General features: G+C 47.2%; 1 protein-coding gene and 1 long non-coding RNA gene across 3 annotated transcripts in view; one reads left to right on the plus strand and one right to left on the minus strand.

Moving 5' to 3' along the window:
• Positions 1 to 5355, minus strand: part of LOC137482657 (ligand of Numb protein X 2-like) — a 28948-nt gene extending 23593 nt beyond the window's left edge. Inside the window, exon 1 of one of the 2 annotated variants that reach the window (XM_068205163.1) lies at positions 5239 to 5355. The gene's annotated coding sequence lies outside the window, so the exon portion shown is untranslated. Of the gene's footprint in view, positions 1 to 4746; positions 4771 to 5238 lie in introns of those variants that run through there. The other variant, XM_068205164.1, reaches the window with a different exon arrangement.
• On the plus strand, positions 5275 to 7854 carry LOC137482660 (uncharacterized). The gene is made up of 3 exons (XR_011004178.1): positions 5275 to 5424; positions 6196 to 6338; positions 7662 to 7854. It is a non-coding gene; the product is annotated as an uncharacterized lncRNA (long non-coding RNA).
• Positions 7855 to 8275: the final 421 nt, after the last annotated feature.

The raw sequence follows: 8275 nt of genomic DNA on the forward strand, positions 1-8275 counted from the left end.
TCCAAATTCCCTCTTTACAGAGAGATGAAAGCAAACCTGCACACCACTGTCCATCTGTGATCTCTATTTGTCATACAGGTCAGAAACAGGCAATGCTTCCTCAGCACAGCACTTCCAAAGGACACAGGGCACGGAGCAGACTGTGCACTGTATTTTATTTAAGTGGATGTTTTTAAAGTCCCCGTTTGAATAATCTCACCAGGGTGGTCACATCAGAGATATTTAAATGTAATGTGAGAAGGGAGGAGGCGGGAAGAGAGAGGCTTGCTTTTGGGAGACAAAAGGTATTTCTGTGGCTCTAAGCCTTGCCATCTTGTGAGAAACTCCTACAGAGCTTTAATCTTTATCACATTCTATCAAAGTGCTACTTTAAAATTAATTTCAGTTAAAAGAAATTAATCTTGGCTACTCTCAGCCTAAAGCACGAAAAAACTCATTTTCTAAGTTCGTTAAAACACAAACAAGGAACGCCTGTTTTCTACAAAACTTTACCACAAGCAATCCAGCAGCATGAAAGCAGTTTTGCACCTGGAGATGAAATACTTCCTATCAACAGTCACAGTTTTTAACAACAGAAGCACTAGATTAGGGCTTTGCTGCAGGATAAAGTAGCACAGAACTCCTCATTACCTGGTCCAAGTATCAGTTTCAGTAGCACTATTTTTTTAAATTATGTTCTGTTTAAAGAGTTTGGCACTTGGAATCTCAGCTCCACAAAATAAACCCAAGGCAGGATGGCTGAGAGTCATTCCAGGGGGTCCAGCACATTTCCCCGGCTGGCTCTTCTTTCCGTACAGCTCCTGTGCCCGATGCCATGGGTGACAGCAGGACACATTACCCTGCTCAGACTTCCTTTCACGGGGTAAGAGGGCTTTTTATGCAAAGTACTTTCCAGCCCAAGCTTGTTCACACTAACTAAAAAAGCTGAATTAAGAACTAATTAAGTCTGCAATTCCCCTTTACATTCCATCTCACCCTCAGATCGTGGTAAAGGGGAAAGAAAGAAAGAAAACAAGTTACCTTCATTTAAATAAAACGAAACCTTCTCAAACTGTGGCTCCCCAGGGCAGCTGCAGCTGAGTTTGAAGTGAACTTAAACTCTGCCAGTGCCTCTGGGTAGGCAGAGCTGCTGCAACCAGTAGTGTAATGCCCTTTACCACAGGTGACAGCTCCTAAGTAAATAATGAAACAGCAGAAGTCAAAAAAATCAGAAATAAAGATCTCTGGATTAAGATGACCTTCCCCTAGAGACAGAACAGTATTATATCTCATTTTTAGAAGACTTGAGACATTCTTTACTGTTTAAGACATCTGTGTTAATGGCTCAGGAGCTTACACAGTTGCACATGGAATTGAAGGTGCCTTTTCATCCAATTTCATACGGTTTCTCCTGGTGTATCTTACCGACTGCAAACAACCCTCACAGGTGGGGAAGCAAAACTGCAAGAGGCATTTTGGGATGTGTTTCTTTTCAAATTTTATCCCGACTTAAGGCCATGTCCAAGCTGGTGCCAGCAGCAGGATTTTAAAACCCATTGTTATCTTGCCGTATGGGGCACATATGCGTGAATTGATAATTAGATTTTTCCTTGTTCTAAAAATAATTTTAAAATGGGAGTGACTGCTTCATCAGCTAAGGGAGCTGAAGCAACAGAGCAAAGTCCTTGAGCTGTTCCCAAATCAGTGCAACAGCCACATTCCTCCTGAGCCGGCTGTGAGCGACCTGCGCTGCTGCTGTGGGGAGGGAACGGGGAGGAATCTCCTTTCTCCACTCGGTTTTCACCCCCCGGAGATCCAGGCTGAAGTAGCCCCAGGTGTTGCTCCCACAGGGAATTGGGGTTTAGCCCAAGGCCTAAAAGGCGCAGGAGAGCCGTTATGTTTATTTTTATGTATCCTCCTCGAAATAATCATGCGGTTATTTTTGTTCCCGATCAGTTGTGATCCTGTACAAGAGGAAATCCACAGCTCTCAGCTCCCAGGGCAGAGACTGCTGCCGTTATTTATTTGCTGTGTGGGGATCTACAACAGCATTTATTGAGAAGAATTTCTCTGTTATCAACCCCCACGCCTAGATAAGTCTGAGAACTTTACAAATAGGGCTGCTTATGATTTACTGGGCTTTCAGCAACGGCCACACTGATGGTTCAAGGTGAGTCCCTTGAACCCTCAGGGGAACAGGGCAAGTTTTATCTCAACTCCTTTTTAACTGTCAGAAAATCAGCTTTCAAAGAGACCCTGCCGCAGCTGTTTACAAAACTTGCATGATTTAAGGTACAGGCAAAGAGTAGGCAAAGTTAGACAACACTTTTAAAAAACACATAATCCCTTCTAGTGTTTCCCTTGGAGAATATTCCAAATAAGGAACACTGCAGTCTCCAAATAAAATTTTCACAGGGAACCACTATATATATATATATAAATTTTTAAAGCCTTTGCCTGTAAGCTGCTGATTGTCTCTCCAAATTAATCCAGCTTTATTCCATTTCCCTCCTTCCAGCCTTAAGTGCTTTTTCCTGGACCAGCACAGTAATTCTTACTGCTCATTCATCTAAATCCCCTCTAACCCTTTAGATGGCTTGTGAGATACTGACTCATGGGCAATTTCTTATCTGAAATATCAAAAAAACTGTCAGATATTTTCATATTTTCAAACTCCATTGGTGTCAAGAAATTTCTAAGCCAAGAGCAACGTTTTATGTGCTATAAATCAGGGACCATAAACTGATGAGGGATTGTCAAATACAATTCCTAACAACTGTATGAGCAGCTCCACTAAAGTAAACTGAGAAGAAAAAGCCAAACAAGAGGGTTTTGTATGAAACCAGCAAAACATATTCAGGCCTGTGAGTAAGGCAACAGCTGCAACTCCTCTGGGGAGAACCACACGAGCAGAATGAAATGATGCAGCTTCATTTTCAAAGTGAAATCAATAGAGCTGTTGCAGCAGGAAGTTTTTATTTTAATGCAGAAAGTAAGATATATATGGCAGTGCAAGGAGAAAAGAAAATACAGCAGGGGTGTTTTATGAGCTACAGGTACTTTACTATGCAGTGATACTTATTCTTTTAGGTATGAAAGTCTAAGATTCTACAATGCCATAAATGTGTAAATTCTTTTATTAACCACATTTGGGGAAGTACTGCACTACCATAGTTTACAAACCCATTAATTAAAATTTCTAGGAGTTACTGGAATTGCCATTCAGGGAGCACTAAGTTTATCCAGAATCAATCTCAACGTGTTTCATCTGGTATCTTCAAACCCCGGGGGAATTTTTAGAGGTCACGTAGCTGCCAGGTCCCTTCTGGAGCTGCTTCTTCCACCTTTTTGAGCTCTCATTCCCCAGTCCATATGGCTGGGTTGGTTTCTCAACTCTAGCCCACCTCCCTCAGTAATGATTTGGTTAAAAACATGAAATTTGGCATTCAACAGATGGCCCTTTATGCTGCACACCACAGGTCGTCCTCTCCCATTCATCCCATGGGGTTTATGCCAGCGTATCCCCGTTATTTAAATGAATCCCATCTGCACCCAGCTTGCATGCTAACGCTTAGACAGGGAGAGTGAAGGTGTGGATTTCCAGCACGGCTGAGTTTTCCAGCTGGGGAGTCCCCAGAGAAGGCTGGCCTCCTGTTTATCATTTCCCTGCTCCATCCCCAGCCATATGACCCTTTTGTTTTGCCCTGCACAAGCACTGGTGCTGTTCTGACTTCATAAGCTGGTCCAGGGAGCAAATCCCTTTGGGGGAGGGAATAAATATTCCCACTGCTTTAGGCCCTTTCAGCAGCAGACACACTACATCTGCTCAGGGAAATCGTGAAAGACGACTTGGAGTGTGCAACTTCAGAGAAAGAAGTTTTGTTTTGAAGGAGCCATGTGTGCAATTTGCTCTCCCTTGGTTGGAGAGCTGCCAAAAGAGCTCCGGCATCAAGGACAAACGTCAGCGCCGTCCCTCAAAGGCACAGCACACCACTGGTGCTGCTGCAGGAGAGCTCCAGCTCTCTACACCACCCAAACCCTGGGCTGCTTGAGCCTCCAGGAGCTTAAGGATTACACGGGAGGACTCTGGGGCTCTGTGACAGGGACAGAAATTTCTCTGGGCTGCCAATTATCTCCACTGAGCCCCTGCTGCGACACACTCTCTGCACACCAGAGACCTCCCCTACCACTTACATCTGCACTCGAGCTGGAATAGTTTTTCCTACGGAAACTTTATTTTCTGGTCCTTTCGCCTTGGCTAAAAAACTGGAGCAGAAGGTAAAACATGACATTTTTTTGGCTTGGTAAGCAGCAGGGAAGCACTCGCTTTGCATTTCTTACTTTCCGGAGGTAAAGTAGGTCCCAAAAACCGCTCAAGGAGTTGAAAGTGCCGTTTCAAGCGGGACTTAAAGCAAACTAAGCCTGCAGTGCCACCGAAAGGGGCAGTCCCGCTGTCCCTGCCACCTCCTGCGCTGGCATCAGCTGGCTGCTACCTGATCTGCTCCTTCTCCATCAGATCTCTTCTTCTGTCATTATCCTCGAGAAAACAAGTGCACCCAACCAAGCAGAGCAGAATCAGCAGCACGCCCTTCTTAAATAAAAATCTTTACAGATAAACAGTTAGTCTTTGGGTTAAACTAAGCCTTATCATCACCTGTACTTCTCACCTTTAAGGTATTTCCAAAAGGTTCACATCCTCACCTTGCTGTGCTTTGCTTGCTTATCTCAACTTCTATTTATAGGCTTTTTTCCCCCTGCATTAATTACCAGCAAACTCGCCGACTTTGCCGCTCTCCGTCTCCTAGCAAAGACATTTTTGCCCCGCTGCCTCCCTGCGAGCCCCACAAGCAGAAGATCGCCGGGTTTGGTGGGTCGTGCCCAGGCAGCAGCTGTGAAGAGTTAAACCCTGGGGCCGGCAGCCTTCACCTGCGCTGCCCGTGTCACTGAGGAGGGGCGCTGGCTGCGGCTCCCCGCGGTCACGGCCGAGCTCTCCGCCGGGAGAACGGGAGCTTCGGGGACCCCCGACCTCAGCCCGGCGGGACCTTCAGGGAACCCCCGAGCCCCTTAAGGGACTCCGCATCCCTCCAGCCCCGGCGGGACCCCCCCAAGCCCCGCAAGGGACTCCCACGCTCAGCCGGTCGGGACCCCCCGGTCCCTCAGGGAGCCCCAGCCCGGTGGGAGCCCCGCGCCCCGCAGGGACTCCCACGTCCCTCAGTCCCGGCGGGACCCCCTCACGCTCCCCACACCGTCCCCGCTCACCTGCGGCCGCTGGGGTAGGAAAGGGCTCGCTCACCGCCGGGATGGGCAGGGAAGAGGCGCTGCGAGCCCAGCGCCAAGCCGGCCTGCGACGGCGGCGATCGCAGCGCCTCCACCAAGTTTCCGGGCGGGGAAGAAAGTCGAAACCTACGTGAGAGGAGGAGGAGGAGGCAGCGCAGCCGCCCAGGTGTCACTCGCCCGCCCGGCACGGCTCAGCCCAGCCCTGCCCTCCCCTCACCGCCTCCGCCTCCTCCGCCGCCGCCTCCCCGGGCCGCGCACACCCGGCGGCCTCGGCCCGGCCCGCCCCGCCACAGGAGCCGCGGCGGCTGGGACGCGTCCCGGGCCTCGGCCGCCCGCCGCCCTCGGGGCATCCCCGCTCCCCTCAGGGCATCCCCGCCGCCCTCGGGGCTCGGCTTCCCGCTCCCCTCAGGGCATCCCCGCCGCCCTCAGCGCATTTCCCCCTTGAGGTACTCCCGCTCTCCTCAGAGCATTCCTTCTTCCCTCAGGATATCCCGGCTCCCTTCGGGGCATCTCTGCTGCCCTCAAGGCAATCCCCATCCCCTGAGGGCATCCCTGCTTCCCTCAGGTTAATTTCCCTTCCCTTCACAAAAATTCCCAAGGGACAATCCCTGCTCCCCTCAGGGCATTCCTGCTCCCCTCAGGGACAATTCCTGCTCCCCTCAGGGGAAAAGATGGCACTGGATACCAGGGAGTGTTGATTTACCTGTCCTTTCTATAAACTCCAAGTGGTTCCAGTGTTCCTATCGAGGCAACTCCCAGGAACTCTCCTGCTTCAAACAGCAAAACTACAAACCACACACACAGGGTTTGAGTTTCCAAGCTGTGTTAGCACTATGTCCAAGTTTGGAATTCCTCCCAAAGGAAGAGACCAACCCCGCAAGAACCAGCCCATTATAGTCTCTGGGTTATCATTTCTTTCTCTTGTTCATCAAGAACAAGATGGAATTGCTCTTTCTGCAGACAAGAGGGTCATGAAGTAATAAAGAACATGATGTTTGTGACAATAAAGAAAAGAAAATAGAACTTCGAACCAGCGGTGTAAAGGAGGTTTTATTAGGAAGGGAACTTTTGTACACTGAGAGGTAACGTAGGGTAGATGGAAGTAACACACCCCTGTCTGCATTTGATCATTTAGGATGTTCTAAAGAGTTGCTGATACAGACCTAAATGGAGGGAGGAGAAAGTCCATGTCCTGAAAACACCTTCTCTGCTTTAACAGGGCTGGGGATCTTAGTTATTCATTAATATTCAATAAATGAGAGAAGAGAGCATCTTTTATTTGGGGACTGGAACTTAAATTCTATTTAAAGTCCTTTCCAATCCAAGCCATTCTGTGATTTCATATCAGTTTTTAAATTCAGTTTGTCCCTTTTGTGTCAAATTTTCTATTAAGTCTTTCTGGTTCATTGCTACCTCATTAATTCATTCTGCTCCCTGTTTTTGTCTGTTGAGGTCTTACAATGAGGGACTGTGAGCTGTACTTGGGAGCGAGTGAGGGATCTTTGTGTTGCACAGGTGAAGCTGTAGGAGGTACACCATGTACTGAAAAAGCAGCAAGATGCTTTCATTATTTTATTTAGATTATTCTTGGAAATCTAATGGAACTGAGGCAGACCAACAACCCATCTTTGCCCACATGAGATCCACGTTTCCACAGGACATGAAGTGTAAGGTGATTTTGTAAGGCTCAGCTGAGAACTATGATCCAGCTTTGCAAACCCAGTGATTTGGTTAGGATAAATTAAATGTCAGATAGGATTTCCTCTGAAGCACCAAGGCTTAGGAGGCTGGGTAGCATCCATCAGATCATTGTGAACAAAAAATATTTTAGGAATAAATCTGGAAGTGCATTGCCAGCTCAGGCATGAGCACCAGAACCTGGTGCAGAGACATCAGGCTGGGTCTGCACCCCAGCCTCACACCTGAGCCTGAACTCATTAACCCAGAGCTCATTTCTACTGAACAGCCTGGCCTGTAAACAGGCAAAGCTTAAGCTGAGCTCTGTAGAGCTGGGGAGCTCCCAAGGGGAGAGGTTTAAACCTTAGCACAGAACTATTCCCTCTTCCATGCAGCTCCAGGGTGAGGACAGGAAATGTGTGGGTGAACTTGGGGTACTGGGGAGACAAATCCCAGGGAAATCTCAAATGGATGCAAATCTTCAAAATGAGGAATTCTGTCAAGTTAGCACTCACTGGAGATTTTTATCAGCTGTTTCTGAGTGGACAGTGTGACCATACATAATTAAGATCTGGTGAAAGTTTATTGTGAAAGCATGCTGGAATTCTGGTTTGGTTTTGTAATAAAGGAATCCCACTGAGTCATGGCTACTAAATGGACTCACAGAGGACACAGGTCTCTTCTGCAGAGCTAACACAAATGTAAGGAACTGAAATAAATTTTTTTAGCCCAGGCAAAAGCAGCCACATCTTAAATAAGGCTTGGCTTGATGACACAAAGACGTTGCTGTATTACTGGTTCCTACCTGCTCCTGTTCCTGCCCTGGCAACAAGGCACAACAACCCTTAGCTCTGCACTGTGAACCAGAGCAGGACACTGATCCAGCTGAAAAACAGACCAGGTGAGAAATCTCTACAAATATATTTTATGTTAAATATATAAACACATTTAAAATGGATGGATGGATATATTTTTTAAAGCAGATGGAGTTCCCCAATCTAGTTTATAATTCAGAGGTGGAATGGATGGATGAGATTCTTCCCTAGAAATGCTAAGGAAGCAGTCAGAAGAGCAAAGTGGCTGAATATGAAAGTGATCCTGGTGAAGAAGGATCCCAAACCACAGTTGAATATTCAGTTTGCAAAGTGTAAATTAATTGCTCCACTGGATTGTTGTGCTGGCAGTTAATGTGTTGTGTAAACCTGAAGAAGAGGCTCAGATGTGTTTTGCATGGAAAACATCTCAATATTTGGGAGAGAAATAGTTTCTGGAGTAACATTCAAATGTTGGCTTTGGTTAAATTGTTGTTGGTGAGAATCTGTCAACTGTGCCTTCTCTGGCC

The sequence above is a fragment of the Anomalospiza imberbis genome, chromosome 14 (assembly GCF_031753505.1).
Source record: "Anomalospiza imberbis isolate Cuckoo-Finch-1a 21T00152 chromosome 14, ASM3175350v1, whole genome shotgun sequence".
Classification (NCBI taxonomy): Eukaryota; Metazoa; Chordata; class Aves; order Passeriformes; family Viduidae; genus Anomalospiza; species Anomalospiza imberbis.